This window comes from Papio anubis, chromosome 8, assembly GCF_008728515.1.
Source record: "Papio anubis isolate 15944 chromosome 8, Panubis1.0, whole genome shotgun sequence".
Taxonomy (NCBI): Eukaryota; Metazoa; Chordata; class Mammalia; order Primates; family Cercopithecidae; genus Papio; species Papio anubis.
This window is the reverse complement of record NC_044983.1, coordinates 130154743-130179979: the sequence shown is the minus strand read 5'-3', so window position 1 is coordinate 130179979 and position 25237 is coordinate 130154743.

Below are 25237 nucleotides of genomic sequence, written 5' to 3'. Positions count from 1 at the left end.
GCCAGGGGTGAACTGGGATTCTAGAGAGCTGCACCGTTCAATATGGCAGGCAGTAACCACATGCAGCTATTGAGTACTTGAAATGTGGCAGGTGGAAGGAGAAGAAATCAAAAGGCTCATAGAAATGGACATGCTAGAGAATATATACTATTTAAGAGTAGAACCCCACCAGATGACTATGCATCATGGGAGGGCCTGAAAGACTCTCCATTAGAGGAACAGCAACATCATTACAAAGTTCAATGGTGGTTCTCCTCTGTAGTCCTGAAAGTATGGCAGAGGATAGGAAATGCTGTTACGTATCTGGGCTCCCTGGTAAAATGGAAATAATAGGATCTTGAAATAATAGGGGCTGGGTGGTGATACTTTTCCACCAGAGGCAAGTTGAGTACAATTGTCATGATGAGTGGTGAAGTCAGATGACAGCCAAGGAGACAACAAAGAATATTCATTACAGAAGAAGCACTAAACAAGTAGAAAGAATGACTCAGCTCATTGATGTCATTCAGACTACATTACCAGCCATTCGTTAACGGAACAATGGGTACCTAAGTGAAGCAGTCATGGTGGCAGGAACTATGGCCATGACTGGGCTCAATTGTATCTGATAGATTCACCAATCTGATAAAGACATAGACAACAGAGAATAACACGGAACCCCTGATACATCATCATTCCTCAAAGAAACCAACCAGCCACTTAATGGCAAATTGACTATACTGGACCCCTTCCACTTGGAGGGAACACCAATTTATCTCCACTGGAATCAACACCCATATTCCAAGTATGACTTTATCTGTCCTCATAAGTCAATACCACTCAGCCAATACCACTACATGAGGACTTACAAAGTATTTGATCTAATGGCATGTAGACCTACATAATATCACCTTGGACCTAAACAGATACATTCGTAGGCACTGATCACAAGATCTGCCAGTCCTATTATATACCACATCACTCTGTAGCTGCTGGTCTGATTCAGCAGTGGAACAGCCTGTTTTAGATACTAACTTGGAAAGAATATCCCATAAGGACAAGGCACCATCTCCCAGAATGTAGCACGCACTCTAAATCAACAGTTTTATATGACTGGAATCCCAAACCATAGGTCTGGAAACCAAGAGGTGGAAGGATGAGTGACCCCACTTACCATCACCCTCAGTAACCCACTGGGGGATTATGTACTTCCTGTTCCCACTGTTCTGGGGTCTGTGGAATGGAGGTCTTAGCTTTCAGAGAAAGTGCTTCCACCACACAGTGACAGTCTTATTAAATTTTATGATTTGTCCACTACCCTAACACTTCAGAATCTTCATTTCAAGAGACCAGCAGGCAAAGAAAGGAGTCATCATCCTGGCAGGGGTGTCATTGGTTATAATCATTAGAATGGGTAGAGCTGTTGTTATGTAATGGGAGCAGGTGGAAATAAACTTAGCACCCAGATGATCCACTCAGAGTTTCCTTGGTACTCCCCAATCCCTATGTTGATGATAAATGGTTAACTGTTGATGGTAAATGGCAACAGCTACAGCCTGAAAAGAGCTTGGTGACATGGTGACCAGAAGCTCAGACTCACACTGGTGAGGGTCTGGATCTTGTTACCAGGTAAGTCATTAGCATACAGACAGAGGGTGAATGACTCTGATTGAGGTGGTTTGGATTTGCGTCCTGCTCAAATCTCATGTCGAATTGCAATCCCCCGTGTTGGAGAGTGATTGGATCATGGGGACAGATTTTCCCCTTACTGTTCTGGTGATAGTGAGTGAGTTCCCATGGGATCTGGTTGTTTAAAAGTGAGTAGCACCTCCCCATTTGCTCTATTCCTCCTGCTCTGACTATATAAGACCTGCCTGCTTCCCCTTCCACCATGATTGAAAGTTTCCTGAGGCCTCTCCAGCCATGCTTCCTGTACAGGCTCTGGAAATGTGAGCCAATTAAACCTCTTTTCTTTATAAATTACCCAGTCTCCAGGAGTTTTTTATAGGAGTACAAGAACAGACTAATGCACTGATTGACATGAGGAAGAAGGCTTGTTCTACCATGGAGGCAGGAAGCTGTGCTTGAGGAATTCATTTGAAGAGGAGCAAGGCAGATGGAACAATTGGAGCTCTTGCTGCCTCCAAGACCAAGAGTAGCTGTAGAAATCCCAACAACCAAACCCTGATGGGGACAAAGCAACTGAGGACCTCAGTGCTATGGAGATGAAGGTCTGAATCACTCCAGCAGGCTGACTCATACATGGTCTGCTTCACTAATCCCTGTGTATCTTTTTTAGACTTGTCTGGACACCAAGAGGAATGTGGGAGCCTTTGGAATGTTTACAGCAGAGCAGTGACATGGCCTGACTTAAAATTTACAGGACACAGGTGCTGGGTTACAAATTCACAGAAACTGACTACAGTGAAGAAAATAGACAAGGGAGGGCAAAGGCAGAGGCAGGCGTTGGCTGGAGGCTGTGGCAAGCATCTAACCAGAGACAGTGGCAGATAGGCCGGGAGCAGCAGCGGAAGCAGAGGCAGGAGACTTTACTCTCCGATCAGATGTGGAGTGTGAAAACAAAAGATACAGCAAGATGACCCCAAGGTCTGCGGCCTGAACAACCAGAAAGCTGGTGGTGCTAGTAAGTAAAATGGAGGAACCTATGGGTTAGACGAGGTGAGGAGAATCTGGGGTGCAGTGTTAGCCTCGTAAAGTCCACGTAACTGGCTCCTGGAAGGACTGCTTCTCTTTTCTGAGTGTTCCTGATGGGCTCGTCAGTCATGGTACACAACAGCAAAGGCAGATGACTCAGTCTGACGAAGCCTCAGTTATTGGTTCAGAGATGGGTTGCAGCCCAAGTGGCGCCAGTTAGATTCCTCCATGGGATTGATATGCAGACAGAAAAGTTCTCTTCCTATGACGTGCCTAAGCTGAGAAGCTACGAGCCTAGAGCTGCCAAAAGCTGCCTAGCCTGACTCATGTGAAAGAACTTGCCTGTAAAATGAAATCAAGAAAAGACAAGTGGAACAAAGAGGTGAAAAGAAGGTTTATTTATTATGTCTTTAAACTACCCTGGATCCAGCCTTACCAGAGATCACAAATCCCCACTGATGACTGTGCCAATCATCTATCTATTGTCTTTCAGCATCAAATGTCTTCTCCGTTACCTACTCTGCAAAAATAGACCTGGATCCTTTCAATACCCTTCTCTTTGCCAGTTGATATAACATTAAGATTTATCAGTAGAGGGGGTTGGAGAGACACTACAGGAGGTAGTGATTTTTTTTTCCTCTGGTCCCAGGATGCAACTTGGGCCAACTCCTAGGACACACACAGCTCCCCTCGGGGTCTAACTCCAGCAGCACAGATGGTTCCCCCAGCGCCTGGCTGCTGCAGGGCACAGCGGCATCCCTTGGCAGCGCGCTCAGGTGACTTTGCAGCACAGTGCCACTGGTGAGACACTTCGCTGTGAGCCCTTTCCTTGAACCCCTGAGAGCAGAGATTTCTGGCAAGTTCTGGAGAGCCTGTTTCCAGTAACACTGGCATGGCAGCACGCAACTTTCTGCTCTTCAGCGAGCTTCAGCCAAGCCACTTCCAACCCAGTTTGGATCTCAGCCTCAGGCATGGCGGCTGCTCCTTCTATCAGCTAGCGCTATATCCTTTCAGTTCTCTTGCTTTTTTCAAGCCAATGCCTCATTACTCTAATCCCTTGTTACAATCAGTGCTGCTTTATATCAAAGTGACCCTGTTCACGTGTATTTGTGGATTTCTGTGTCTACGGTAGCGTAATACAACACCATTTACATGATAAAGCCCCTCTTTGCTTAAGCTACTTTATTTCTATCCCTTGCAACTGACAGAGTCTGAAAACCGATGCACAAGTAAAGAAACAATTAAAATTACTTTAATATTGCCGAGGCCTAGCTGCCATGAGCAGTCAGGGAGGACTCTTAACTCATCTAGAGAAGATGATACCTAAGCTGAATTTGAAGGCCACACCACCCACATTTACCCCCTGTCTCCACCATAAAGCCTGGGCCACTGAGGCCTAGCTAAGAGGATGGTTGCTCCAGAAAACTGTCCCAGGGCTCTCAGTTAGAAGACCCCGCTCCATACTCAGAACCTCCCACCAACTTGCCCATGATCCCTCATAGGGAACTTGGACCCTCCAAGCTTGCATCACAGCCATGTATGTGCCTGACTTAGGTGGCAGAGACTGCTGGTATGCACCAGCATCCATGCTCTCTTCTTCTCCCAGGGCACAAAAACAAACTTTGTTTCCAACCTCGCTTGCAGTTCAGTGTGTTCACACGACTGAGTTCAGGCCACAGGAGTATGAGCAAGTGAAGTACACATCTGAGTTGACGCACTGTGCCCTCCCATTCACAATTCTGACTTCCCTTCCCTCTCTATCAAACTGAATGGAGAGAATTCCAAGGACCCAGAGAAGAAGGGAGCCACAAGATTGGAGGAACCTGGGTCTCTGAATGTCTGCAAGAGACCTGCCCTGACACACCCTGTATCTGAAAGTGATGCGTGTAAAAAATAAACATTTGTGGTGTTAAGTGACTGAATTTTCAGTGAGATTTCATCTGTCGTAATCATATATCTCTAATTCTTCACTAAGCCAAGAGGTATTCAAAAGAAAACCCTGTGTTGTACTCATCTCCAGACACCCAGTCCCCGGCTGCCGTGTGTACTCAGCAAATATTCTTTTGCTATAGTCCAAGATATCTGCCTTATTCTCAGTCTTCTGAAATTTAAGTGAAATGTGTTTAAGCTTCACCTCCATTGCAATCTCTTTAGGGACTTAGGAGAAGAGTGAGGGAGAGAAGTAAAGAAGAGTTTTTGTTTTCCTCGTTGTCCCTGGCTCTAAGTTCTTACTTTCCTGCTTCTTGTCCCTGTTTTGTACCCTCTTGCCCTAGATGGGACCCTTGATTCTTCTTCTTGATTTACACAAAGAAACTTACTTGTATGAGCCATGTGACTCTCTGGAAGAATTTATTGAATATTTGAGGAGAGAAGAAAGGGAGTATTACACACAATGCAAATAATGCAAGTTAATTGTTCCTAAAAATTATGTGGGAGGATGACATCAGTGGCAATGGTGAGGCAAGGACCTCCAAAAATCCACTCTTCCATAAAAGCCACAAGAACACTGGCAACAATTGCCAAAATGAACTTTTTCAGAACTCTTGAACAAAGGCCTGTAGCAATCCGGGAAGCATTTACTCAGGTAAAGTGGCTGAATCTTATTATTATTTTTTTTACTGTAAGCCATGTAGAATCTTAGTTTGCCCTATTTCCATTCACCCATTCCTCTGCTCCATACCACGCTTGAAAACTAACAGCCGTAAATCACAGTGAAAAACAGCAGCCTGCAAGCCACTGGAAGGAGATAGAATGGGATTGAAGCTCTTCCAAATGCTCACTTTGAAAAGATTGAGACTATTTGACCTCTCTGGTAGTTCACTGGAAAACTTTATTTGCAGGACTTGTCTTCATTTGACTGACTCGGAGCTTCCCCAGTAGGCAGTCGTGAAAAATATTTAGTGGCAATTGTGAAACATGGTAGCTGCCTGAGGCAGTAATCACAGCTGGGACAAACAATAGGCCGAGCAACTTAAAAAAGGAAAACAGGGGAATGAGATGTCTAATGGGGGCTATGCAAAGTTCCTGGGAATTTAGAAGGTCACATGCACGTGTGGGGCTGTGCTCATGCCCGGGAAAGACCCAAGTCGGCCCTAAGCTCTCACTTCTGACTCACCTTGAGGTTTTGTGCAAACAGGAAGTAAAGGCTAAGGCAGAATTGTAAGCTACTGAAACGAACACTGAATGCATGTCCCAAACACACAAAGAGCCATTTGATATAGTCTAGGAGACTCATTAGTTCCAGGCATTTAAGGAAATAACTGTCCGATTATTCACTGACCACTAAATTAATCAAGCGGAGATGGCAATGGCCACAAACAACGAAGAATAGAAACTTTACAGAATTCGTGTAGGGAAGTCACTCAACAAACCAACAGCAACAACAACAATAAATAATAACGGCCGGGCGCAGTGACTCATGACTGTATTCCCAGAACTTAGTGAGGCCAAGGCGGGCAATCACGAGGTCAGGAGTTCAAGACAAGCCTGATTAACATAGTGAAACCCTGTCTGCACTAAATATACAAAAAAAACAAATTAGCTGGGCATGGTGTTGGGCACCTGTAATCCCAGCTACTTGGGAGGCTGAGGCAAGAGTATCGCTTGAACTAGGGAGGCAGAGGTTGCAGTGAGCAGAGATCGCGCCACTGCACTACAGCCTGGGTGACAGCACAAGACTCCGTCTCAAAATAATAATAATAATAATAACAACAACAAACAAAGTCACTAAACAAACAGCAACAATAAAGTAATTAAACTAACAAACAACCCTGGAGAAATGAAAGAACCTGATAAATGACATATTATTTTAAATGTCCGGTTTTCAACTAAAAAATATGAAGCATAAAAAGAAACGATAAACTATGGCCTACATACAGGATAAAATGTAGTCATTAGAAACTATCCCTAAGGAAACCCAGAAGTTGGAATTACTAGAAAATGTTATTAAATCAGCTGTTTTAAATATGCTTAAAGAATAAAGGAGGCCGAGCGTGGTGGCTCACACCTGTAATCCCAGCACTTTGGGAGGCCGAGGTGGGCAGATCACCTGAGGTCAGGAGTTCAAAACCAACCTAGCAAACATGGTGAAACCCTGTTTCTACTAAAAAATACAAAAATTAGCCAAGCATGGTGGTGGGTGCCTGTAATCCCAGCTACTCAGGAGGCTGAGGCACAAGAATCACTTGAACCTGGGAGGCGAATGTCGCGGTGAGCTGAGATGGTGCCACTAAACTGCAGCCTGGACGACAAAAAGAACTAAAGGAAACAATGTTAAGAACTATGAAGAAAGTGCTCAGCCATATCTTACCAAGTAAGTAGTTCCTCCTTAGTCACAGTTTCATTTTCTGCAGTTACAGTCATCTATGTCAATTGTGGTCTGAAAATATTAAACGAAAAATTCCAGAAATAAATAATGCATAAGTTTTATCATTTTTTGTTTGCTTATTTGTTTTGAGACAGGGTCTCACTGTGTTACCCAGGCTGTAGTACACTGGCACAATCACGGCTCACTGCAGCCTCAATGTCCTGGTCTCAAGCAATCCTCCTGCCTCAACCTCCCGAGTAGATGGAACCACCAGTGCACACCACCATGCCTAGCTAACTTTTTATTATTTGTAGAGACAAGGTCTCGCTATGCTGCCCAGGCTAAGTTTTGTCATCTTAATGTCACCTTTGGTCATAGACTGCCACCAAATGATATAGGAGTCTTTTATATCATGATGATGCCTGTGCTACTGTGCTATTCATGGAAATACTTTAGGTTTCACTTTCCACAGTTGTAGTTACTCAGGGTCAATTGTGGTCTAAAAATATTAAGTGGAAAATTCTAGGAATACACTGTTCATAAGTTTTTAATTGTGCACCTTTCTGAGTAGCACAGTAAAATCTCATGCCATCCCACTCCATCCTACCTGGGACAAGAATCATCCCTTTGTCCAGGGTGTCCACACTGTATGGGCTACCTGCCCACTAGTCCCTTAGGAACTGTCTCATATATCAAATTGATTCTGACAGCACCACAGTGCTTATGTTCAAGTAACCCTTATTTTACTTAATAACAATTCATCTATACTAAAAAGGAGGTATAAACTGTTTCCTTTAAGTAAAAGGTGAAAGTTCTCTAATTAATAAGGAAAGGAAAAAGACGTGTGCTTCGGTTGGTAAGATCCACAGTATGAACAAATCTATCCAGGAAACTATGGAGAAGGAAAAAGAAATTCATGCTAGTTTTGCTGTCATACATCACACTGCAAAAGTTGCAGCTACAATGTGTGATAAATGTTTAGTCAAGAGGGAGAAAAACGTTAAATTTATGAGTAGAAGACACGAACAGAAAACACGTCCCAATTGATGACAATGTGTTATTCCAGAAAGCATTGAGCCTGTACAAAGACTTCAGCAAGGGGGTCCCTGAAACAAGTGGCACCTAGGCGTTTACAGCAATTAAGGGATGGCTACTTAGATTAAGGAATATAGAAGGTCAATAGTAGGCTAATGTTACATCTCAATGCCTACATCATTCACTTCACTTTATTTCGTTACATAGGCATTTTATCATCTCATCACAAGAAGTGAGTGAGTACAGTACAATAAGATATTTTGAAAGAAAAAGAGAGAAACCACATTCACATAACTTTTATTACAGTATGTTGTTAGAAGTGTTGTTCTATTTTATTGTTGTTCGTCTCTTACTGTGTCTAATTTATAAATTAAACTTTACTATAGATATATATGTAGGGAAGAAACATAGTATATATAGTATTTGATGTTATACATGTTTTTAGGCATCCACTGTGGATCTTTAAATATATCCCCTGTGAACAAGGGGGGCAGGAGTGTTATTCTATCAAAAAATGAGATACAAATTATTTTCTTAAAAGAACCAGATAGAAATTTTGGAGATGAAAATCATAATAACTGTCCCAAACTTAAGAGATGTAGTTTAAAAAAAAATTAAGTAAATGAAATGAAAAATTTACTAAAAGGATTCCACAGCAGATTTGAATAGGCAGAAGAAAAAAATCAGCAAACTTGAAGAAGGATCAGTTGAGATTATCCAGTCTGAGGAACAGAAAAAAAATAAATAAAGAATCGGCGGGCACAGTGGCTCACGCCTGTAATACCAGCACTTTGGAAGGCTGAGGTGGGCAGATCACGAGGTCAGGAGATCGAGATCATCCTGGCTAACACGGTGAAACCCTGCCTCTACTAAAAATACAAAAACATTAGCTGGGCGTGGTGGTGGGTGCCTATAGTCCCAGCTAGTCGAGAGGCTGAGGCAGGAGAATGGCATGATTCCAGGAGGCAGAGCTTACAGTGAGCCAAGATTGTGCCACTGCACTCCAGTCTGGGCAACAGAGCTAGACTCCATCTCAAAAAAAAAGAAAAAGAAAAAGAATGAAGAAAAATGAACAGAGTCTCAGAGACCTGTGGGACAATATCAAGTGTATCAACATACACTTAATAAGAATCCCAAAAGTTGGAGATAAATAGATGAGTGCATAAAAACATTTGAAGAAATAATAACCCAAAGTTTCTCAAATTTGATTTAAATACATTAACCTGCACCTATAAGAAGCTCCACAAACTCCAAAGAGGACCAATTCAAAGAGATCCACACTTACACACATCATAATCAAATTGTTCAAAGCCAAAGAGAAAATCTTAAAAGAAGTATAATTAATAATATAATGAATTAAGTAATAATTTTACTTCTATTAAGATTTCTCACCAGAAACTATGAAGGCCTGAAGGAAGTAGGGTGACATATTCAAACTACTGAAAGAAAAAAATTCAAGAATTCTATCTCCAACAAAATCCTCTCACGATAAAAACAGTTAACCAGGATTAGAAGGGAACTTCTTCAACTTCTAAAGGCCATCTACAAAAAGCAATACCTAACATCACACTAAATGATGAGAAAATGAAAGTTTTCGCTTGAAGATCTGGAACAAGAGAAGAATGTCCATTCTCCCCACTTGTGTGAGCATTGATTGTACTGGGAATTCTAACCATGACCATTAAGCTAGAAAAGGAAAGAAAAGGCATCCAGATTGGAAAGAAAGAAGTAAGTCTATCTTTATGCAGATGACATTGTCTTGTAAATAGAGCTAATAAATGAGTTCAGCAACGTTGCAGGATATAAGATCAATACAAAAATCAGTTGTATTTCTTTCTATATGCTAACAATGAATCATCTGAAAATGAAACTAAGAAAACCAGTTCACTTATGAGAGCAACAAAATAAATACTTAGGAATAATAAATTTTTTAAAAGACGTGCCAGATTTGTAAACTTAAAAATGCAAAATATTGTTGAAAAGAATTAAAGACCTAAGTAAATGGACAACAGTCCATGTTCTTACATTGGAAGACTTAATATTGTGGGGATGGCCACACTCCCCAGTACGCACAGACTCCCCAGAGCAGCCTACAGATGGAATGCGGCCCAGTTAAATCCCAGCTCCCTTTCATGTTGGCAGAAATTAACAGGCTGATCCTAAAATTCATATTGAAATGCCCAGAACCCAGAGTTGCCAAAGCAATCTTGAAAAGGAAGAACAAACTTGGAGAACTCACACTTAACAATTTTAAATCATATTACAAAGCTATAGTAATTAAGAGAGTGTAGTACTGGAATAAGGATAGCCACGCAGAAGAATGGAACTCACAGCCCAGAAACACACTCTTAAATTTATGGTCAATTAATTTTCAGCATGTGCCATGACAATTCAATGGGGAAAATAAAAGCCTTTTCAACAAATGGTACTGGATATCCACATGCATGCAAAAGAATATATGTGAACCTTCACCTTATACGTATATAAAAACTATCTCAAAATAGATGAGAGACCAACATGTAAGAGCTAAAACTATAACACACTTAGAAGAAAGAGACATACATCTTCATTACCTTGGATTAGGCAATGACTTCTTAGATATGACACCAAAATCACAAGCAACACAAGTGTGAAAAAATTGGACTTCATCAAAACTAGAAACTTTTGTACTTCAAATGACACTACCAAGAAAGAAAAGCAACAACCCACAGAATGGAAGAATATATTTGCAAATCATATATCTACTAAGGATCTTGTATCCAGAATATATTTTTAAAAAACACTCTTACAAGTCAACAATAAAAAGATAAATAATTCTATTTTCAAGGGGTAAAAAATTTAGGTAGATATTTCCACAAAGAATATATGCAAATAGATAATATACACAAAAATATTATTATTAGTTATTAGAGAAATGCAAATCAAAACCACAATGAGGTATTACTTCACACACACTAAGATGGCTATAAATTTTTAGTTAAAAATAACAAGCATTGGCCAGGATGTGGAGAAATTACAACCTTCACGCATAGCTAGTGATAATGTAAAATGGTGTGGCCACTTTAGAAAATGGTTTGCCACTTCCTCAAAAAATTAAACATAGAGTTGCCATATGACCCAGCAATTCCACTCCTAAGTATACACAAGAGAAGTGAAAACATATGTTCACGCTAAACTTGGACAGGAATGTTCATAGTAGTGTTACTTGAATAGGAAAAAAGGAAGAAACAATCCAAATGCCCATCGACTGGTTGAATGGGTAAACAAAATGTGGGCTCTCCATGCAGGGAAATATTACTGAGCCATTAAAAAAAATGAAGTACTGATACATGCTACTACATGGATGAATTTTGGAAACATTATGCTAAGTGAAAAATGACAGACACAAAAGACTACATATTGGTGATTCTATTCATAACATCTAGAATAGGCAAATGTGTAAAGACAGAAGGCCGATTCGTGGTTGACGGGGCCTGGAGGGTGGGGTGGGAGAATGGGGAGTTTTGCTAATGAGTACAATGTTTCATTTTAGAGAGATAAAAATGTTCTGGAATTAGATAGAGCTGATAGTCGCACAGTTGTGTGAATACACTAAAAACCATTCATTTGCACAATTCAAGAGGGTAAGTTTTTTGGTGTGTAAATTGTATCTCAATTTTTTAGAATATAAGCATAAATTATTTAGTATTTATCTCCCCAAATACTAGCTTCTTGCTGCATTGCCTACTTCTCCCCTCTCTTCTCTTCTTCTATCTCTCCTCTACTACAAGCAACAACATCAAATAACTATTTTATTCATCTGAGCAATTCAGCTTTCTCCAGCCCATACCCCATGACTTAGCTGGGTCTGCCTACTTGCACCCCAAGGACTCACCAATATGTTCTAATATTATGACTCGTGTTCTTCAGTCATGTCAGCCAGAAAAGACGGGTGTGGAGGGCAATTCTGTATTCAGGCACTGTGTTCAAAGATTGGCTCATCTCTTGGGCAAGCTCTTGACCCGTCTGTGCTTGAGTTTCTTCATCACATGGTGGAACTAATCATAGCAGTATTTCAGTGTTTTGTTGGGCAAAGTAAATGAGATGGTAAGATTAATATCTAACATTTATTTTTTCATGGCAAGTACTGTTATAGTAATTTAATGCTTATTGGGCTATTCGTATATGCCAGGCATTATCATCATTACTCATCACAACAAGATAGGTATTTTTGTTATTAAAATCCCATAAGCCATAGTCACTTTCAAGGAAATGGCAGAGCAGGATTCAGACACAGGCTCCTCTTACCCATGAGACGGCATACACAGTAACTCAGCTAACTCTTGCATAGTTCTCTGTGCACTAAGAACTATTATCTCCATTTGACAGATGAACAAGTTGAGGCACAGAGAGGCTAAGCCCTCAGGCCTGTAAGCACTCAATAAATGTTAGCTAACAGAAGCATCAACTCATAGTGATTTCTTATTCCAATTCTGTGTGAATTTGTTCCACACACACACATCCTTTTTGAAGGCACTAGTGGCCACCTTTGCTTTAGTTCGAATCAATGTTATTCCTCCTCTATTAAACACAATGGGTAATATATCAGACTTAGTGCCTTCCAGAAGCTCAGAGAGTGCCCAGGGAAGACAGACGTGTCCTCCCAGATAGCGCAAATGTAAGGCAGGGACTGAAACATAACATCTGCGGGTCCTGCGCGTGACAGTTTCTCAGTAGATAAGTGAAAGCTGGTTGGATGACTAATGACAACTGAGAAGGCAGAAGTTACTTCTGGAAGGAGATATAGGAGAATATCATGGAAGAGATGGTGCTTGCCAGGTGTGTGAATGGAAAGTACATGGAGTGAAGCACAGTTAATATGTTGATTGCTAAGTAAACAGAGTAGAGAACAATGCAACATTCTACTTGGGACCTGTAGGCTTGTTATTTTGCATGTAGCCACTAGAGGGAAGTCCAATACACGTTGGTATTTAGAAGAAAGTTGGTTTTGGTTTTAATCTTGTGTCTTTCTTTACCAGACCAGATCTTCAATAAGGTCGTCTAAGTTTGTAGCATCCAGGGATTTGATTCATTCTGGGCATTCCTCATATCCCTGCACATAAAAGGGTCTTGGCTAAAATGTTCATTTGTGATATTCGTATGAAGGAATGACAAAGTTTTTTTTTTCTAAGCATGACCTGCTCCCTCTCCTCCCTGCTTCCGCGCTCCAGTAAAAGGATCCTGAGCACATTCTCTTCTTTCCCCAAGCTTTTCTCACCCTAACCAGCTTCTACTCATTTCATTTCCCTATGAGTCTCCCTGGGCAGAGCAGACAAACTTAATTGTTCCATTAATATTTATTACATTGTGTTGTAATTGTTTGTATTAAGATTTCTTCATAGTTAGAAGATTACTCTTATTTTTGAATGTGTCTCATGTGCATTTCACAAAAGGCTGGAGGGCTTAACCTGCCTGTGTCTTTTAGTGATGGGGGAAACTGTCATACCCCTGCTGGCCTGTTCTGGACCAATTGTTTCCCTGTCTCACCCACAGAAGGGGCACTCCTGGAGGCTAAGGGTGTATTATCCCAGACTGCTTCATATCCTCAGTGCTAGCTAGCAAAATACCTGGCACATGATCAATGCCCCAATACTGTTTGCTGGATAAAGAATAAGAGAATGAATGGAATCGCCATTCTGATCCCTGACGAGGGCTCTGGCCATCAGTACTCACTATCTTGCCACGAGGTTTATACCTGCTTAAATGCCTAGAACCAAGGTCAAGGGGCTAGTGTCCATGGAATGGCAGCATCTCAGCAGATCATGTCCCTACTCCATCCTCCAGCCTCCGTGGCTTCCTAATACACCTGGAATAAAACTCTGACTCCTCCTTATGATCTACAGGGCCCTACATGATTATTCAGCCTCCTCTTTTATTTCCTTTCCTACTGCCCTTCCCACCCCCATGATCCCAACTGCACAGCCTCTGTCGTCAAACACGCCCTGCCCATCCTGCTCCTACCCGGGCCTTGGCACACACAGGTTCCTCTCCCTGGAACACCCGTCCTTCCTATGATCCCTGGGCTGGCTCTGTTTTATTATCCAGATCTCATGTTCAGTGTCATTTCTTTGTGAGGCCTTACCTGGTCATCCAAAATAGACACTCATCCAGTGTTAATGCTCTGCACAGCATCCACCTGCTCACAGCATCCAGTGTTAATGCTCTGCACAGCATCCACCTGGGTTTCCATGTGTTGGTTTGCTTATTGTCTGGTGCCCCAGCAAGACGGTAAGATCCAAGAGAGCAGGGATCCAAGAGAACAGGGACCCTTCACCGGCACATCCCTGCACGCAATACAGAGCTTTGTCCAGAGCGGGCCCCGATTTCCCAAACAAACTCTCCTGGGATGAAGCCTGCAGCTTCCTCTGGACCAATGTCTCTGCCCTCCTACCCCACACCCTGCTGCCTCCAGACCTTGCCCTTTGACCACAACAAGACAAGACACACAGAAGGAAGCAAAGTTTCCAAGAAGAAGTAAGGTTGGGGGAAACAGTGCTGGGCTGATCGGACAGAGATCTGGGATTTACCAGCCAGCAAATACACCTCTGGAAGCTTTCAGATGTCTCTGCATTTGCAGAGGTCAGCAAGAGAGCAACACAGCAGCACAGAGCAGGGGCGAGGGAACTAGAGGGCCTGGATTTGAATCCCAGCTCCTCTACTTACTACGGATGACCTGAGACCAATTATTTCACTTCCCCATGCCTCAGTTTCCTTGTCTGTAAAATGGAGATGATAATTATAATACCTACCTTGAAAAGTTTTAGTGAATGTCAAGTACTTAATGCTTTTACAGATTATAAACAAATTTTAGCTGTTATTATTAATACTTGTCCTATTATATCAAGAGGGCTATTTGTGCATGTGTGTGTCCCTAGAGAAACGGTCAATTCTAGTAGGAAAAGGATGGTGACTGTGCCCAGTTCTTCCCGAGTGCCCAGCACCTTCCACCATATGTGACACATCCTTTGATCAATGGGTCTCTCTTATCTCAGTTGAAAACCAAGAGTTCTAGGATGCAAGGGCCTTTGAGTCCTCTTGCACCTGGCAGGAGCTCTGTTCCACTTGGACGTGCTTCTGCTTCCTCGCCTTTTAATTTATCTACCTTTAACAAGACATGGACAAGTTCCCCCATCTTCTAAAGGAGCCACTTTGCAAGACTGGGCTGGACCCATTCGCCAAGAGATGCAGCTATGCTAAACATTGAAATAGATACCTTTCCTTTCAGGTGATTTCAACTTTCCCCAAACCCTCTTGAACAGCATCACTCCATCTCAAGACCCCACAGAAAATCTCTGAGAGGAATATAATGTATGTCCCATGGAACTGCCAATATTGCAGCCGATTTCCAAGGAAAATTGCCTCTATCCATCAAAGCAGTCCTGAGCCAATGTGCATTAGTGAGGAAGACCCAAGTCAGACTCTCCAGAGGGTTGCCTCAAAGGCAGTGGGAAGAAAGCCCATCGCTTGAATGAAATAAAATAAGGCAAGAAAGGAAAGAAAAAATGAACCATCCCAAATCAAAAAAGGTCTCCCCAGGTAGTCCCTTCACCACCCAGGACAAAACCAGGGCCAGACGGTGTCCTACAGTTCAGGCAAGTGGGTTTTTCAACCACCTCCTCCCAGATGGGAAACGGGAGCAATAAGACAGGTCAGGAGTTTAAGATGCTGCAGGACTACCACTGCATGGGTGGCTGCCCCCAAGCAAGTAGACTCTGGACCAGGCTCCTACAGGGAGACCATCCAGGCTGTTCTTCCCTCCCTTCTCATCCATCAATTCCAAGCCTGCCAGAGAGGGGTGATGCAGACATCCCTCCAGAGAGATCAATAATGAAGAACACAACCAACAAACACATTCCTCCAGAATCCATTCGGGCATTTCCTCAGGGGTGATAGGATAACCCACTGGTAGTCTCGAAACTATGAAGCTCAGCTGAGAGAGGCACCTGAGCTTCTGTCACTCACAGGATCTTCTGAGCTGTGAGAGCAGTGACTCTGTTTGGCGCCAGGATAACCCCTCTAACACCTGCACCTACCCACTTACTTACACTTACAAATGACTCAACAGAGGCTCGGAGAGGCTGAGAAAAGTGTCCAAAGCCTCAGGATTTGTGGCTAAGGTTTGAACCCAGGTCCCCCAGAACCTTTCCACTCCAATGCTCTGGCTCCTCTCTCTGGGCCTCGGTTTCTTTGTCTGTACCACGGGAAGAACATTGCTCCTGTTACAGGGTTTGCCAAAGATGATTCAGGTCATGAAAGCATCTGGCAGCTGACACGAGGCTTCACACAGTGTGAATTCAAAAAAGGAATTGTCTTCCATGCTCATGTCAGGCTACTCAGCCACAGCTTAACACAGACAGCTCTGCTTTGGGTTAACTCTTCCTCTGCTGGGTCAGATACTGTGCCCTCCCTGAGAGAATATGGCCCACACTGACTTCCACATCCCTACTTCTGACACAGTGCTTGGATACGATGGTGCATGATTACTGTTTCTGGGACCGAATTGCATTCATTAGCCTTAGCCTGAATGGTGAAGATGATGAGATTGAAATATTTTCTGGTAAGGCTTATAATAAGCAATAAATGCTGAGTCTCCTTAAGCCCAGCAGCAAAACAAAAAGATGAAGCCAAAAAGGATCCTGCTCCTCAAAGCAATCAGTGAATTCCAGCACTTGATCTGTTCAGGTAGCCCAGCTACAGTGGAAGACACATTTTCTTTCTTTTCGTTGAGAAAGAGAACGGCAATTTGGGGGTTGGGTGGAATCAGGAGCCTCTCCGTTTACATGGCTGTTTGGATGGAAAATTTGGATCAAAGCTGCAAGGCCCTTGCAGGCAACCTCCTGAGTGAGTTGAGAGCTTAAGTGATCAAATGACTTCCAGGGGTGGATATCCCCAGTTGGCCGATGATGAAAGCCAAGTGCTTCCTGCAGTCACCCAGCAAAACTGCTGGGAAACAAAAAGTCGTATTCACTATTCTCATGTGTACAACCTCAGCTTCATTCAGGAAGCACTTACAGAGCTGACTCAATACATTCAAGGAACTGAGCTAAGCACTGAAGGGAAACAGGCTACGATAGTACAGCAGAAAGGGTGTGCACTTGGAACCTAGAGTCTGGGTTTAAATTCTAGCCCTGCCACCTCGCCATACAAAGACCTTAGGTAAGTCACTCCAACCCCGAAGACCTAGTTCCCTCTTTGGCAAAATGAGTCGGGAGGATTTGGGCAGTCATAGTCAGATACGACATGTCATATGATTCCACTGGGACAGACCATAGACAAATGGTGTCTGCTCTCAACTCTGCTCTGCAGATCAATCACGATCTTGGAGGCAGCAGGTGAAACCAAGCAGGTGTGCTAGTGCTGATTTTATGTATTCTCATTTCATCAAGAGTTGTGTGTGTGATAAAGAAGAACCTCTACCATATAGGATGTTCATTTCCTAATCAGCTTTCTCTGACCATTTGTCAGTTGCCTCCTCTTCACTCAGGTTAACCACACCTGGTTCAGGTTAAATACACCTGTCTTAGGTTAACTAAGGAGGCCCTTTTATTCAGAAACATTTAAGAAAATAAAGAAATCATTGAGAATGACAGAAACTGAGCTAGAATGAAGCATATACAATTTCTAAAACAGCTAAAATACAATATACCACCACATCGGGGATTACGGTTTCAAAATATCAATACACAGAAGTATATTGGCAACATTTTGCAAATAGTTGAGAATGTTCATGGGATTCCCTCCAGTGCCTCCTCCCTAGGAATGGAGAAAGCCTCAGCTATGCAGGAAGATGGGAGATTTTTCTGTCCCTCTCCTGCCCAGCTGCTTTTCTTCATGCCTCATGCCATCAGCAAGGCAGATTGTTCTCCGAGAGATGGAGTCTTCTCAGAGACAGCATGGCGGTGAGGCAGCTAGGGGTGTTTGAAAGAACATGAGTGGAGAACCCAGACCAGGGTTTAAATCCACATCACATCATCTGAGGTTGTGTGGCTCAACTTGAACCACAGTTATCACATTTATAAAATGGGAATAACTGCACCTAATTCATAGGGTTGTAGAGATAGTTCTAGGCAACACACTGGTAAAGCACTCAACACATAGAAGCTCCCAATATATGATGACAATTCTTATGGTCTCTTAGTGGAGAGTCCTAATATGTTAGTCTATTCAGGATGCTATAACAAAAGTGCCATAGACTGAGTGGCTTAAACAACATTTACTTCTCACAGTTGGGAAGACTGAGGAATCCAAGTTCGAGGTGCTGGCAGACTTGGTGTCTAGTGAGGGTTTCCTGGTTCATAGACGGCCATCTTCTCCCTGTATTCTCACATGGCAAAAAAAAAAAAAAAAAATGAGAGTTCTCTCTGGGGTCCTTTTTCCAAGGGTAATAATCCCATTCAAGAGGGCTTCACCTTCATGACCTAAGCACTTCCCAGAGGCCCCACCTCCTAATAACATCACATTTGAGGGCGGGATTTCAACATTTGAATTTTAGGGGGACACAAACATTCAGTTCATTCATTGCAAGGGGCAAAGTCTGGTCAGCTTTCCAGAGTCAGAAATAGGATTGTATCATCCCATGGAGAGTTTAAACCACGTAACTTGAGGCTGAAACAAATAAAAATGTTAATTTACTCATTTACACTGAGAAATCACTGCTCTGGTGTATTAGTTTCCAATGGCTGCTGTAACAAAACCACAAATTTAGTGGCTTACAACACCACCAGTATATGATCTTACAGTTTAGCAGATCAGAAGCCTGGCATGGGTCTTACTGTTGGCAGGAAAATTACTTCTGGGGGCTCTAGGGGAGGATCCTTATTTTTTCTCCTCCAGCTTCTAGAGGCTGCCTGCACTCCGTGGTTCATGGCCCCTTCCTCCATCTTCAAAGCCAGTAACAGTGAGCTGAATCCTTCTCAGCTCACATCCTTCCAATCTCACTCTTCTTCTGCCTTCCTCTTCCACCTTTAAGGACCCTTGTGATCACCTTCACCTCACCCAGATAATCCAGAATAACCTCCCCAATTTAAAGTCAGCCAATTAGAAACTATAATCCCATTTGCAAACTTAATTGGCCTTTGCCATGTAACACAGTATAGTCACAATTCCCAGGGGTGAAGATGTGGACATCTTTGGTTCCACCTAACACACGAGAACAAGAATACTTGAGTCCATTTCACCACTCCATGATTTCCCCATAGACAGGCTTACCCACAGGCTTGGTGAGCATGCAACTGGAGCCTAGGTGGTGTCAGGCTTACATAGTCAATGGTGTCTACCTCCACCATGGGCATGACTTGACCAATGGACCCAGAAACCAGTATGACTCCCACCTTGATGAAAGCTGGGTGGGGTCCTGGTGATATTTATCATCTGTGACTCCCTTTGCCATCCCTCCAAGTCCGACAAACCACCAGCCAGTGCCAACTTCTGATGGTCCCACTTTCTTTGTTTCTCTTTATTTTCTTTTTTTTTTTTTTTTTTTTTTTTTTGAGACGGAGTCTGGCCACTGTTGCCAGGGCTGGAGTGCAATGGTGCGATCCCCACATTCTCTTTAAAGGTTAATCCTAAGTAAAGTGTTAAGTGGCTGTGTACTAAATGTGTCCCCTGCTCCCTGCCAAAAATTGATATTTTGAAACCATAATCCCCAGTGTGGTGGTATTTAGAGATGGGGTCTTTGGGCGGTAATTCAGTCATGATGGTGGAGCCCCAGGATGGAATTAGTGCCCTCATAGGAAGACATAAGAGTTTGCTTCCTCTCTCTGTGCTGTCCACCACGTGAGGACACAGCAAGATGACAGCTATCGGAAAACCACAAAAAGAGCCCCCAACAGAACTCAATCACGCTGACACTCTGATCTAGACCTTCCTAGGCTCCAAAACTGTGAGAAATATTCTCTGTTGTTTAAGCCAGTCAGTCCATGATAATGTGTTATAGCAGCTCTAGCCAGCCAAGACAGGTAGCCTGAGTGTCTTCATGCTAAAATCGCTACATTTTGCACTACTCTTTTCTGATCCATTATGTGTGGAATTTAAAGTTCAACTCTTCATGCGTACATGTATGTTTCCCGATTCTTAGGAAACCTCTAACTATGACCCCTAAGTCCTCACAACATCATTGATTCAATCCTGTGCATACTCACGGGAGCCTTCTTTGTGTCAAGCACAGTGATACATCAGGGGGTGAATCAGACGTGGCCCCATCCCTCAAAAAGCTCACCCTGCTTTGAGCCACATAGGACTGCACAACACTGATCATACAGGACATCCCATACCAACATCTTCAAGAGGGAAGAGACAACAGAGGGGAGAGACAACTGTAAGATAAGGTGAGCAGGGAAGAGCCACTAATGCCATGACGTGGCCATTTGAACACTAATTGAGTCATTTGACTGTGGAAGGCTTTGTACTGTGACCCATTTCTATAATGTCCAGACTTCGATTGTGGGCAATTTTCCCTTAATTTTGAATACTACCTAAAAGGAAAAGAACAAATGAGGATCACACAATAGGTAGGAAACCGTATGCTATACTTTTTCAGTTGCCAAGTTCTTAATTACATCCTCTATGTTGTGCATAATGATGAGTATCTTGTGTTTTTTTAGAATCACTAGGCAGGTATTATCTTTTATCAGGTACCAACAACAGCTGATGTTTACTGAGTGCTTACTTCTTGCCAGGCACTGTGTCTAGCATTTTACATGTCTCTCATCACTCAATCTTCACAACAATGCTATGAGGTTGTACTGTTATCTTGACTTTGCGTATGAGAAACCCGATGCTTACAGAGATTAAGTAAATTTCCCAAGACCACATAGCTGATCAAGGGTACAGTCCAAATTTGAACCCAGGGAGTCCAACATCAGAGGCCCTGAACTTACAGACTTTGCAAACTCCATGCATCACTTACCCTTAAACTTCGGGTCTTACTACAAAAGATAAACTGGAATATTAAAAACAAAAAGAGAGAGAGAGGCATGTCAGCAAGGAGGGCTTCTTGGAGGAAGTAATTTAAAGAACAGTAAGAACAGGCACAGAGGTTCACGCCTGTAATCCTAGCACTTTGGGAGGCCTAGGCAGGTGGATCACCTGAGGTCAGGAGTTCAAGACCAGCCTAGCCAATACAGTGAAATCCCGTCTCTACTAAAAATACAAAAATCAAACAGGTGTGGTGGCACTTGCCTGTAATCCCAGCTACTAAGGAGCCTGAGGCAGGAGAATCGCTTGAACCTGGGAGGTGGAGGTCTCAGTTAGCTGAGATTGTACCATTGTACTACAGCCTAGGCAACAAAGCAAGACTCAGTCTCAAAAAAAAAAAAAAAAGTAGGCTTTTTACAGGAGGATTTGCACTGCAAGTAGAAGAGATGGTAATCATAGTCTGCATTTATTTATTTATTCATTTATTTTATTTTATTTTTGGAGATAGAGTCTCACTCTGTCACCCAGGCTAGAGTGCAGTGGTGCAATCTCGGCTCATTGCAACCTCTGCCTCCTGGGCTCAAGCAATTCTCATGCCTCAGCCTCCCAAGTAGCTGGGACTACAGGTGCGCACCATGATGTCGGCTAATTTTTACATTTTTAGTAGTGATGGGGTTTCACCATGTTGCCCAGACTGGTCTCAAACTCCTGAGCTCAGGCAATCCACCCTCCTTGGCATCCCAAAGTACTAGGATTACAGGTGTGAGCCACTGTGCCCAGCCATAGTCTGCTTTTTAAAATCGTGATTAAAATACATATAACATAAAATTTACCATCTTAGCCATTTTTAAATGTACAGACAATAGATTCACATGGTTGTGCAATCACCACCATCCTTTTCCAGAACTTTTTTCATTTTACAAAACTGAAGCCGTACCCGTTAAACAATAATTCCCTACTCCTCTCCCCTCCAGCCCCTGGCAACCACCATGCTACTTTCTGTTTCTATGAATTTCACTACACTAGATACCTCATAGGAGTGGAATCATACAGTACATGTCTTTTTGTTGCTGGCTTATTTTACTTAATATAAGTCCTCAAGGTTCATTCACATCACAGCATGTGTCAGAACTGTCTTCCTTTTAAAGGATGAATAATATTCCATTGCACGTGTATATGACATTTTGGTTATTTGCTCACCTGTTGATGGACACTTAGGCTGCTTCCATCTTTTAGCCATTGTGAATAATGCTGCTATGAACGTTCATGCACAGACTTTTTTTGAGATCCTGCTTTCAGTTATTTGGGGTATATATCCAGAAGTGGAATTCCTTGATCATACAGTAATTCTATTTTTAATTTTTTAATAACCTCCATATTGTTTTCCACAGCAGTTGCACCATTTTACGGTCTCACCAACTGTGCCCAAGGGTTCCGATTTCTCCACATCCTCTCGAACATTTGTTATTTTCTGTTATTTTTTATGGTAGCCATTCTAATGATTGCAATGTGGTATCTCATTGTAGCTTTGATTTATATTTCCCTAACAATTAGTGATGTTGAGCATCTTTTCAGGAGCTTTTTGGCCATTAGCAATCATAATATTGACGTCCTCACCAATGTCTACAGTGAAAATACTGATTAGACACAAGCCCTCATTCAGGGCTGCTTTGAGGGTTAAATGAGAAAGCAAGCATGGAAAAACTAATATGATACCTGGCAAGAAATGGTAGGCAACGAATGGTAACACTGTATTCGTTATCTGTTGACAGCACAATGCTACATAAAAATGACCTAAACTCAGCAACTTAAAAACAACCATCTATTACTGTTCACAAACTTATGAGGTAGGTGATGATTCTAGTCATGACTGGGCTTTCTCACAGTCTACAGTCAGCTGCAGGTTGGATAGCCAGCTCTGATTTTGGTCAGACTCTTTCGCACTTTTGGAGTTTGACTGGCTCTAAGCTGGTCTAAGTTTCAGCTGGAATGGCTCAGCTCTCCTTTACATGTCTCTCACTTTCTCTCACAGTAGATTAGCCCAGGCATGGCCACAGGGCAATGTTAGGGGCCCAGCAGAAATCTGCGAGCACATTTCTGCTAATGTTAAGTTTGCACATTCCAGTGGCTAAAATAAGAGTGGTAGGAAGGATTCTAAGATGAGCCCCCAATGAGTCACATCCATGTATAATCTACTCATGGATAGAGGTGGGACCTATGACTTGCTTCTGGCCAGTAGAATGCAAGGGGCCTTCAAAAAGTTTATGGACAAGACATATTTTTTAAAAACTACGCATGGATGTCAAAATTTTTTGCACCAAATAAAACCATACTACCTTGTTATAACAAGTGAACAGGATTTAATTTGAGGCACTAAGAAGGATAAAACATCAGTTTGAAAATAGTCCCTATCAGAGCAACACGAATTCTACTAAAATTGAAGCAGGAACAAACATCAAATGTACAGTGAAGCTTGGATGAAAGAATGATGAAATCATTGATGTTTTATGAAAAGTTTAGGGGACAATGCCCCTACAAAATCAGCAAATTGCAAATGGATAACTTGTTTTAAGAAGGGACGAGACGATGTTGAAGATGAAAGACCACAGTGGCAGACCATCCACATCAATTTGTGAGGAATAAATTAATCTTGTTCATACCATAATTGAAGAGAACCAACAATTAACACCAGGAACAATGGCCAACACCATAGACATCTCAGTTGGTTCAGCTTACACAATTTTGACTGAAAAATTAAAGTTGAACAAACTTTCCATTCAATAGGAGCTAAAACTGTTGCACCCAGATCAACTACAGACAAGAGGAAAGCTTTCAATGGAAATTTTAAACATCTGGGATCAAGATGCTAAAACTGGCTGGATAAAGTGGCTACACCTGTCATCCCAGCACTCTGGGAGGCCAAGGCAGGAGTATCAGTTGAGACCAGGAGTTTGAGACAAGCCTAGGTAACATAGTAAGACCTTGTCTCTATAAAAAATAAACAAAATTAGCCAGATGTGGTGGTGCATAACTGTAGTCCAGCTACTCAGGAGGCTGAGGTGGGAGTATGGTTTGAGCCTCAGAGGTTGTGGCTGCAGTGAGCCAAGATCATATCACTGCACTCCAGCCTGGGTGACAGAGCAAGACCCTGTTTCAAGGAAAAAAAAAAAAAAAACCCTAAAGCATTTCTTTAAAGAATTTTAACAGGAAATGAAACATGGTTTTACCAGTATAATCCTGAAGACAAAATACAGTCAAAGCCTTGGCTACCAAGAGATGAAAGTTTACAGTCAAAGCAAAAGTGGAGGGGTCAAGACCAAGGGTCATAGCAACAGTTTTGGGTGATGCTCAAGGAATTTTGTGTGACTTTCTGGAGGACCAAGGAGCAAGAACATGTGCTTATTCTGAGAGCGTTTTGAGAAAGTTAGCCAAAGCTTTAGCAGAAAAATGCCTGGAGATGCTTCACCAGAGTCTCTCAACACTGCTGCTTCTCATTCTTCTCATCAACCAAGGAAAATTTTGCAAGAGTTTTGATGAGAAATCATTAGGCATTCACCTTACACTCCTGATTGAACTTCTGCTGACTTCTTTTTGTTTCCTAATCTTAAAAAAAATCTTTAAATGGCACCTATTTTTCTTCAGTTAATAATGTTAAAAGACTGTATTGACATAGTTAAATTCCCAGGACCCTCAGTTCTTTAGGGATGAACTAAATGACTTTTTTTGTTTTTTGTTTGTTTGTTTGTTTGTTTCTTTTGAAACGGAGTCTTGCTCTGTCACCCAGGCTGGAGTGCAGTGGCGCGATCTCGGCTCACTGCAACCTCTGCCTCCCAGGTTCACGCCATTCTCCTGCCTCAGCCTCCTGAGCAGCTGGGACTTACAGGCGCCCGCCACCACACCTGGCTAATTTTTTGTATTTTTAGTAGAGACTGGGTTTCACCATGCTAGCCGGGATGGTCTCAATCTCCTGATCTCATGATCCGCCCGCCTCGGTCTCCCAAAGTGCTGAGATTACAGGTGTAAGCTCCCACACCCAGCCGTGACTTTTATAATCGCTTACAAAGGTGTCTTGAACTTGATGGAACTTGTGTTGGGAAATAAAGTTTATATTTTTAAATTTGTATCTTTTAATTCCATTTTTCTGTGAACTTTTGGAAGTCCCCTCCTATGGTATATATAGGTGTTGGAATAGTCATTGTCATGATTTCATTATGTTCTGTAAGACTCTATCATAGTGAACATGAATAAGAGTTTCTCCTGCTGGCCTTGAAGAAGTGAGCTGTCACAGTGTAAGAGGGCCGTGTGGCA